At 40.3% G+C, this 10,641-nt stretch overlaps 1 long non-coding RNA gene across 1 annotated transcript; it reads left to right on the top strand.

The window, feature by feature from the left end:
* Window positions 1–916: 916 nt before the first annotated feature.
* On the top strand, window positions 917–4,011 carry LOC120324066. The gene is made up of 3 exons (XR_005565065.1): window positions 917–988; window positions 2,405–2,509; window positions 3,866–4,011. It is a non-coding gene; the product is annotated as an uncharacterized LOC120324066 (long non-coding RNA).
* Window positions 4,012–10,641: the final 6,630 nt, after the last annotated feature.

The following is a 10,641-nucleotide window of genomic DNA, read 5'->3' as shown; positions in this document are numbered from 1 at the left end:
ATTTTAATTCTGGAAATGTAACTCTCAGTCCCTACAAGACTGGAGTTTATGTTCTTAGGTACATGTGCATATGTGCCTTTCCCAAATCCCCCCTTACTGCAGGTATACCAATCTACTAGAAAAACTATTCTTATGCATGTTTTTAGTTACCATTTTCTGCCTATTCTTCATGAAAAAGCAGAAGTGTGAGAGGCTGTAGCCTGACCTGGGGCAGGAAAGGGACCTGTAACCTCTCTTCCTCATGAACCTTGGCTCTCCTGGTAAGGAGACATCTTGAACTCTATGGTAGGGATGTGGCTATGTCCCTGGAGGTCTCCACCATCATCTCCCTGTCTTCATCATGCAATGGCATTATACTAGTGCATCTGCCATCTATGAAACCCGTTCCTGGAAATAGGAACACACAGTGCTTCAGTGGAACTAATAATGCTCCTTAATGGTGTGCACCCCCATGTCTGCCAGGTACAGATGTTTGCTGGATGGCATTGTGCAGGTAACAATGTAGGTAGGGTGTAAAGCATGCCTTTTACAGTGCCCGTGAATAGAACAATGTGGTCCTTTAAACCAGTGGAGTTGTGGAGCTAAGGTGTGAAGTGGGCTGAAAATTGCACTGAGGTTGCTGAAGCTCAAGTACACTTTCTATTCTCCCAGTGTGTCTTGGGCAGACACCAAGGAGCTGGCAGGGATGATGGTTTTTGCAGTGCTCTTGGTCAGTGAAGTACTTTACCTCTGTACACATCACTGCCAGTGACGCAGGGCTCCTTGCCTGAGTGAAACCATGGCTGCCTCTGGGTGCTTTAGTGAGGTGTCTCCCACTTGTCCTCCTCACTTCTTTGAAAAGACATTTCCACATTTTTAATTGACATTTTCTGTGACATTTTCTTCTTTTTCAAGGTCAGCTGGTGACCTTTGACCTATCCCTTCCTACCTACCCCAGTGACTCTGTGGCATCAGGGAAAACAGATTCATTGAGAAGCCATTCTCTGAAGTGAGTGAGCTCCCACAGACTTGGTAAAAGTGTTTAGATCTTATTTATTACCATTTTTATTTCTTTACCCTCCCCCTGGGTGTTTTATTAATTCTTTGTTTTGCCTGTCTCATTTAGCAACATTTCTATAGGTTGCATTTTTTGGGGATTTTTTTTTTGGCCTTCTGTGTAAAGCAGTGTGATTCATATTGTATTTTTCTGCTCAGTGATCTCTCCTGGTTCCTCACCCCATGTTCTCCACTGATCACACCCATTGGTGATTAGATGCTCAGAGGAAGTGATTGCAGAGCCTTTGACACCTTGCATCCCCTGCTGCCTGGATTTCAAAGAAGTAATCATTCCCAGGGACCCACCACTGACCCTTTGCTCAAGCTTTTGTCATTCACCTTTTGCTGTCTCTTTTCTTAAAGAGCTTGAAGTATCTTGATTCTTCTGCTAGGGGAAAAAGGACACATGCACTGAAATAGTAATGACTTTACCATAATTTCAGAGTACTTTCCCCTGAAATGATATCAGATAGTACATCTGTATCACATCTCTAACACCTTTTGAAGTGAAATCTTCAGCTCCTATTCGGAACTTCAGCTCCCTTTTGTTCGCTCAAAGCCAAGGGGACTGTCAGTGAGATGGAGAGGTGGTTCAGTTCAATACCTGCCCTTTTTTAACTCCTTGTGCCCTGGCAGCAGCAAGTGGAGGGGCCTCATTGTCAGGCAATGTGACTCATTCCGAAACTTCAGCAGGATTTCAAAAGGACTTGAGTGCAGACAATGAAGCTGTTTACAGTGGTCTCTGTGAATAAATGAAACACAAAACTGAGAAGGACATCTGAGCCCTCAGCCAAACTGACTTGGAGATCAGGAGGAAACTTTTTTCCTGGGGCTTACTGTATGATTTCTTAAACTGAAATGTCTGACCATGGCCAAGTCTGCTCTTTGGAGTCAGTGTAGCAGTCTTTGTCATCTGAGTTACAGATAATATCTAGCGTCGTAAAGACTGACAAGATACTTTTACACATTTTGCACATTTTATTTGAATTCTTATGAACGATAAAAAGGCAGTTAAGACTAAATAAACATATTAGTGCTATTTAGATTATTTAAATGGCCATGCTTTCTCTAGAGAATTAAAACTGTACCTCAAAAATGCTAAAGGCTATATTAAATCAATTGCGAACACAGAGAAAATTGACTTTGAACAGTATAAAAATGAAAAGTCCTATGACTCCTCTCAAAGCCCCTTGATATGTCTTTAATGAATCCTTAGGAAAAAAAAAAAGAGCTGAAAATTTACTTCCAAAAGCATATTGTGCTTTTTTAATTTCATTTTTTCCTCAATAAATGATAAATTTGAAATATTTCCTTTGGATTTCTCTGTAAATAGATGAAGTAATGATGTTGTATTTATTTTTATTTTTAGACATCTCAGAGAAATGTAACTTCGGGATTATCTCAAATGCACTGGAAACATAAGTAGCAAAAGTCTTTCAGACGAAGAAACCTGCATGGAATATGTTAATATATGGTAAGCAAAACTTGGGTGCTGAGTCCTATGAAAAGTGTAAGAAAAGGAAATTCTGTTGCTTTGGTGACAACATGCATGCTTACATTTTAAATCTAATGCTGGCTGTACTATTTTTAATGAATTTAGACTCCTTTTGTCTTTTTTACTCCCCTCTTCTTCAAAATGTGGTATTCGTGCCTTCATTATTTGTAATTGTGCTGGGAATCATTTGTCTAAAAAATTGCAGCTGTTGGATTTGCTGTAATTCAAACACTGTCTGCTGGGATTTTTCTTCCTGATCACCTGAGTTATATGGTATTATTCCTTTTCTTTAGTTGAATGAAAAACTTAATAAACTGATGACTAACTAACTTAAGCTTCAGACAAATCCTCATGTTTGAGGTATAAATGTACATAGATCAGAAGAACAGATATGGGCAACTGTACAAGTGCAGTAGTCTTTGTGTCTGCTGAATAATATGGGAGTCAAAGTCAACTAATGCATTTATATGGACATGATTTTATGTAAAGACTCCTTTACCTACATAGAGAGTTTCTTGCAAAAGGCTTCTTGGCCTATTTGGGTCACTAATATTTTCATCAGATGTGTATATAGAGAGTTTTATACAGTTTGCACTGCTAGATAACCATATGTCTACTAATTAACTATATATTTCCTTACCTACCTTGTCTAGTTTATTTGGTTGTTTTGGGTTTTTTTATTATGTTTTGTTGTTGTGTGTTTTTATGCGTATTTGATTGTTTTTTAAAAAGGGATTTTTACGTACTCTAGAAATCCTCAGAAATTTAGAACACAGGAAGCCCAAGTTGTGTTGCTCAAAGCTCAGCCAAGGCCCTGCCTTGCAGGGAGATGAAGGATGTCTTGGCAGTCCCGTGGCCTTATCTGTATACTGGGTCTGACTGAGGCAAAGACTGAAAGTGGGTTGGTCAAGCTAGGATAAGGTTGTGCCCGGCCTTGGAAGAAACACTGCCATGAAATCTCTCTCTTGTAATATCTTGGCTTTATCAGTCCTTGTGAAAAATCAAATGGATTGTGTTCAAGTCTAATAATGGGCACGAAGGGCTGCTAATCTTATCTCGGTTCAGGTATCACAGAGGTTTAAGGATCCACCTTCTGTAAACCAGACAGCATTGTGCCTGGGGATTCTGCTGTAAGGTACCTCCTGCTGTAGGGGAAACTTATGGGAGAGTCACAGCCATGCTCACAGAGCTTCTGTAAACTCAGTTGCAGTTAAGAGGGAGATGAACTCAATGGTGGATTGGGCTATAGTCTAGCAATCTAGGTACCTAAACTCCCTACCTTTCTGCTATGAACACTGTGTGTATCTTTTTTATCAAATTGCTTAATCTTTCCAGGTGCAGATTGGGCGTATTAGTGATTATGTGCTTGTCAGGGATGCTGTGAAGAAGAGGCTCATCAAAAACCAGGTGAAGGCTTTGAGACAATGAGTGTGTGGAGATTGCACAGCTTGCAGCCAAGGAGCAATGGGATGTCGGAGAAAATGAAGGCTTTAATTCTGAGTCCTCTAATCATTGGGAAGTTGGTCTACAAATGAGAATAGCTTTTACTTCTTATGCAGTTCATGCCACTCTGAGGGTCACATCACCTGTCTTGACAGAAAAGGTGGAATTATGTATTTGGTTATGGGGAAAACCATGTAAGGTTTCACTCTTTTTTGGATTCACCAGTGTTTATTTACACACACCTAGTGTGCCATATTGTGCTTGCCTATAGAAGAGCCTTCATCAACTCACTGGTGTAGTGGTGTGGTGGTCTCAAGATACACCAGGATTTTATAACTAATGGTGCAATAAGTACTGAAATTGTGAACCTGGAGGTGTTTTCCAAGGGGCACAGGAACCTATAGGCTCTGGTCCTACAGTGCTAAGCTGGTAGACACAGAGCTGGGCCCACAGGACACCCTGGGAACTGCACAGTCTCCTCTATTACGCTGTGCCACAACCTGGGCAACACGGGTGTCTTGTTTGTTTGACACCTGGCCTCAGAGGAGGAGAAAGCCATGTGCATCTGTATGGAGCAGCAGCAAATTTTGGCACAAGAGCAGAGCAAAGACTCATATCCACACTTCTGAAGCCATAGAGGGGTGTTCTAATTGCTGTTTCTCATGTTATATACACAACATCTGATTTGTATTTGTTAAATATGTGGCACAGAAATGAAGAGGCAGAAGAACAGAAAGTAAATACTTGGAGGTGTTTCTCAGGGTTTTTGAAGACCTGTGAAGGGACTTGAAATATCATGCTTTTGTGCTTGCACACAGGCACAAATCATGGTGTTGCCTCAGGCTGAGCAGGAAGTGAGACCAGAGTTGTGTAAGCCTTATGAAAGGCAGATCTCTCAGCTGGAAGTCACTATTCACTGGGTGGTTCTGGGACAGGCACACAGTAATGCATTGAAATGTAAGATGGATTATATAATAATTTGAATTTGACAGAGTTCAGATGGAAATGGAGAGAAAATTAGAAAAATCATATAATCCTTTCCCCATACAAACTTTGACTTGAGGTAGATATGGTGGAGCCCTCTAGCCAACTTCAATTAATGGTTCCTGGACAGTCCCTCACTTCCAAATCGTCGTGTTGTAATAACTGTCTGCTATTTAAAGACACAGGAAGAATATTAAACTGCTTCTGTCTTTGAAGTTCACAGGCAGGGAATCATGGTTGCTAAAGACTATTAATTATCTCAGCAGTCAAACTATGCTAGGCAAAACTCCAGTATAAATGGCAGACAGCAAGTCTGATGTTATACTGCAAGATTTCCTCAGAATAATGTGTACAAAGCAAGAAAAAAACCTGTGTGCAAACTCTAATCTCATTGAAACAGCCTGCAGAAGTACATGTATAAATCAAGGGTTTAGCAGGAATGTGTTTTTCTGAAGAAAGTAAAGGCACTTCCCGTGTTTAATTAACAGAATGCTAATTGGGTAAATGAAGGAGAATTAAAAGGGAATCTCTGGGTGTCTGTAAGAGACTGGTGGTAAAGCTGTTAGAGCTGACTATTTGACCTGTGCAAGGAAATTGTAAGTCAAGAGCAAACCCTAAATTTGAGAGTTGTAATGAACACAAGCACGTTCAGAAAAATCTAGATTCCTGAGAATGAACGTGCTTGGAGAAAAAAACAAACAGATATTTTAGCTAAGAATATGTGAATGCTTTGTATGGACTGACTTCCTTGCACTGACTGCAGTTTCATACCCCATGACCCTATCAATAATATTCTTTTGTTTTTTTTGTTTTCTTTTTTTTCAATGTGAAAAACATTTAATGTGTTTGTATGCATCAGAGCTGAGAGCAGGGAGGAAAGGAAGTCAAAGAATAAGTTTTTGCTCACGGACAGTCACATTAGAAGATATTTGGGAAGGTCTTTATTCATAAGAAATGGGACCACGGATTTCACCATGGTTACCAAGAGCGTAATTTAAAAGCGTGCAGTCCTCGGGCACCACAGGTGGGAGTGTGATAAGTCTCTGAGTCCACAGCCTATGAAGAAGGAAAAAAAAAAATCTCTGAGTCCGTGTTCGTATTTGGCAGACTGCTGAGGAGGTACTGCTCTTTGCTGATTTGAACACAGTGTTAGGGCAGCAGTGAAAGCGCTTACACACCTTTCAGTGGCACCTGGCTCTCTGGGAGCCGTGCATGTGAGCTGCTTTGAGCAAGCCCCCCTTGGCACTGATAGCGCTGGGCTGATGGAGAGAGGTTTTGCAGACTGAGAAGTCTGTCCTGCAGTGCTCTATTGACAACCCTGAGTCAATGGCTATAAAGTTCAGAAGACCATGTCCCTTTCTGTGACTGTATACAGGTAAACTGCTTGAGGCAGTGAAAGCAGCAGCCAAGCAGAGAAAAACAGAGAAAAAGAGTCGGTGTTACAAGAGGTCTTCCAAAACACTTGCAAAGTTAAATAAACTGTAAATGTGCAAAACTCATTTAGGTTATAGCTGGAAACAAGGCTCTGTGAAGCATTTCATTCAGTCTCCTCTTTTATATGTACATTATTTTAATGACTGGAAAGAGGCAAACTGATGAACATGGAACATAAGGTCCTCTGGCTCTTTAGAAGAGGAAAACAAACCACGCATTGTAGCAGTTCTTCATCCTAAGATATTGACAGCAGACTTGAGGTGTGTTTGTAGTGGTGTTCTGTGTTTGATGTATACATATATGTATATAAGAACATATGTATCTTCTTTAAAAATACATTTTTCAAAATTAATTTCTCAGCCTATAATTTAGTTCTGGACTGCAGATATTTTATTTCTTGGTGTATGCCAGACACTTCTCTGGCATGCTCTAACTCAGTGAGCCTCCCACATCAGCTCTGGGAAACAGAGTGACTGAGCCAATGCCTCTGAAATTAATCGGTATTATTCCATCAGCCTAGGGTGACCCTGGCAGCAATATGTGTGTTGTGAAGGCCAGCAGGCAGAGAAATACTGGGCTGTAGCCCACGTTTACCCATCTGAGCTTCATTGCTTCAGTCCGTCCCAGGGCAAAATCAGGATGTATTGGATTTGTGTAATAATATATTGTTTCTTCTGCTACTACCAGTGACAGCATTTATTTTTTTCTTCCTGTGTCAAAGTCATGATTTGGACTAAAACTGTGCATATTGCTCAAGCTACAGTGAATGGTCAGAGCGGATTAATTGCATTGGCAACTAGTACATCTGATGAGTCTCAGGATCTTGGATTCATGCTTTGTTTTGTCCAAGACTGAAGTTGATGTTTAGCATATTATTGACCAAATTTTCCACGAAGTGACTTGAGATACATAGAAGCTTTGAGGACATAAATACATGCCTGGTTTTGCACAAGAAAATTAAACAGGGTATGAAAACTCATTGGTGCTTGTGAGAGACATTGTATTTTAAATTTGGATATGATTGAGTGGGTAGACTGTGCATTTGTGCATATTTTGAAAATTCACTTATATTTTATTCCAGAGCCTGTGATTTTAATTTTTTTTTCAGTAAAATTGACGAAGGAATCTAACTTTATGAGGTGCATTAGGGTTTGAGTTGATTGAGCTGGCATATCACTGTTTTCACTCCAGAGATTACTATGATTATCTTTAGTTGCAGAGGAAAAAATAATAGCCCCAAAACAACCAAAGTTAAATACAGTTGCATGTCTTTTGGATGTTGCATGGATATTTTAAGAAGGTATACAACCAGTAAGTTGTAATTGGTAAAATAACATCTAACTGAATCAGATACTATGCTTGGTTACTCTGTCCTGCCTCCTGCAGCTGGCAGATGTTGGTGGGGTGTTTGCACCTGCAGAGAGCTGTGTTTTCAAGGGCTGTGTGCCAGCATAGCATCTAAATGTCTCTTCAATAAGCTTGTCTTAGGATGAAAACCATCTAAGTTGGCCACAGCTGCACCCCAGCTGGCTCTGTTTGTGTCATACTCTGGCACAGCAAAGGTTTCCCCAAGTCCTGTGAACCATTGCAGAGTCACCCAAGATTTTTGGCAAGCACCAGACTGGAGCCAAAAGTAATAAGCCTGGCTGAGCATAAGCTGACTCCAAAGGAAGCTGGAGGGTTACTACTGCAATTTGATCCCAAATCATTTCCTTTTCTAGTTCAGCACTTACCAAATAGACACTTGAACTGGCTTTCCGTGGAGCAGCTCTAATCAGGCAAGGTTTTCTGAAATCTCTGCCATGCCTTCGGAGAGTCGGCTTGCTGTTTCCAGGGCTGGATCTGGTCCTCATAAACATCATATTAGGCATAGGTTAATGATCCCTGCTGGGCTTACACAGGTCAGTCTCTGCATGTATGGCATGGTCCACCCCCAAAGAGAGGTTAAAGGGAGGACTGCATTGGTATAGGTTCCCTTTACAGGGGGAAGTTGAGGTGTGGTGGTGCAGAGAAGGCAGTGTGACATTGGATAGAGGTACAGACCACAACACATTCAAGGGGCTTTCACCAGAGATTTCAGCATTGAGAGGAAGTGTTTTTGTTTTTTTACCATGTGCCATTTTCAAGCTTAATTTTCAAGCAGACCCCTTCCTCCCTGGTAAGTGTCCTTGGCTTAGTGAGCAGCAGAGGAAGAGCTCCAGAATTCTTGGTCCAGTGCTGCTGGCAGCAAAGCCCAGCAGTCGGACTCAACTGTGCACAATCCCAGTTGAGACTGTGGCTTTGCTGGTATCTATTTCCATGCAGCTTCACTGGATTACAGCTGATTCCAGTTTGTCTATATGTATTGAAATGATGGTTTTGACTGCAGCACAAGAGTACTGCTGTGTTAAGATCCACACAGGAAACCTGTCCTAGGACAGGGAACTTGAGCTCACTTGCATTCAAAGCATGTAACCCATCCTTTGTTGCTGCAATAAGTTTTATATACAAACATATATACATAATTATCTGAAACATGCATATAGAAACAGTCTCAAAGAAAAAAACCCCCTGTAATTCCATGAATAACAACACAGGGCATAAAATATTTTCTTTCTGAAATCTCATTCTGTTGCAGGACTGGAACTTGAGAACAATTGTTCTTTTCTGCTAAACACCCTTGTTGTCTACTTCAATATTAACATTAGTTATTCTGGTTACTTATATGGTTTTAACTGATACAGTTACTGATAGTTTGGTTTATAATTTTTCTTCAAAGAATATGGTGGACTTGCAAGCATTTTGGAGTTCTCTGAAGTCTTCAGAAGCTGCTGTTCTGGGTTCCCTCCTCAATGGCAGGATGACTGACAATCTAGTGCTGAACACAGCCTTTCTAATTAGAAAAAAAAAACAAAACAAACAGCAGGGAATGTTTTTAAATGCAGCTATAAAAACCTTGCTGGCAAGAATTTTGGCGTACCTTTATGCGTTGGATTCAGTTTTTTGTTTTTTTGCCGATTTCCCTAAGGTCTAGATTTTTTCTGTAAGTTTCTGACTCATGGCAAACAAGTCCCAGCAGATAAAGTAATCTCATAAACAAAAAAATTTCCTAGGCAATCAGTCAGGTCATCCAGTTTCAAAACGCATCCTTGTTTATCAGATGTTGTGGGTCTGAGGAAGTAATATCCCTGAGGTGAAGTACCAGTCTCATTGATTTTGGCACAGGTTAGTTCCAACCTGAGTGAAAGGCATGTTCAAAATGGTGAGATGCACTGACATACTCTGATATTAAACACATATCTCTTAGAGGTTTGACTCTCCTAGAATCTAAATGTAGTGAAGAAACTCACATGGCTCTCATCTAAAATAAACTAAAATCTGAAACAGCAGCAACAGGAATCCTGGAATGAATCAGGCTACTACAGTGCTCTTCACCTCCCTGCCCTCTTTCCTTTGGGACTGGCATGTTTTACAGCTGACAGCCCTGGAACCTGTTTAATGTGAAATGTTCCAAGGAAATCGTTAGAAATTGGGTCAAAACAGAATTCAAAGAAACCTGAGAGAAAAATGCTGAATTTCCCGCAATCCTTACCTTGAATTCATCAAACCTATTGAGGTAGGTCATCTGTGATAAAAAAGCCATATCAGGTCACAACAATATGCATTTTGACAGCATGCTTGTTTATCAAAAATCCTCCATTTTTTTCCTTAATGTTAGTGAGGAGGATTTTGAGAACCAGCGACTTCATTAATGGAGCTCTGTCCCTTCTCTTGACTCTGTGAGGTTTCACCGTCATACAGGCTCACTTGTTTAATGAGATATGACACTTGGCATGCTACTAATAAGAAGGAGAAATGGGAAGAACTGTGTGCATCACTTCTGAAATGTTGCTGCAGGCCACTTTTCTGTACATCTGGTACATATTTCTAATCTTTTGTTTTGTAGAGTAAGGTGGCAGAAATGTGAGAGTCATCAGCAGTTAGTTCTTTTCATAAAAAAGAAGATGCTGAAAATCTATGTAATTACAGACCCATTTCAATTTTATTCTCTGCAGTTAAACTATTTCAATGCCTTTTTTATAGTCAAAATGAACAAGTTTAGTTTACAAATATTTTATTACCATTAGAGTAACTTGATTTCCATTATCATCATTTTATCACTGTAGTATTATTAAAAGTGACAAATGACTCGGTAGTCAATTGCTCCTCTGAATAAATGTCGTTTTGTGTGGTGGTTTATCTCTGCTGCCAACCTTTGATCTAACGAGAAG

The sequence above is a fragment of the Pipra filicauda genome, unplaced genomic scaffold (assembly GCF_003945595.2).
Source record: "Pipra filicauda isolate LSUMZ 115617 unplaced genomic scaffold, ASM394559v2 scaffold410_size627686_pilon, whole genome shotgun sequence".
NCBI classification, from domain to species: domain Eukaryota; kingdom Metazoa; phylum Chordata; class Aves; order Passeriformes; family Pipridae; genus Pipra; species Pipra filicauda.
Note: the sequence above shows the minus strand (reverse complement) of the source record. Positions and strands in the feature narration are given on the sequence as shown.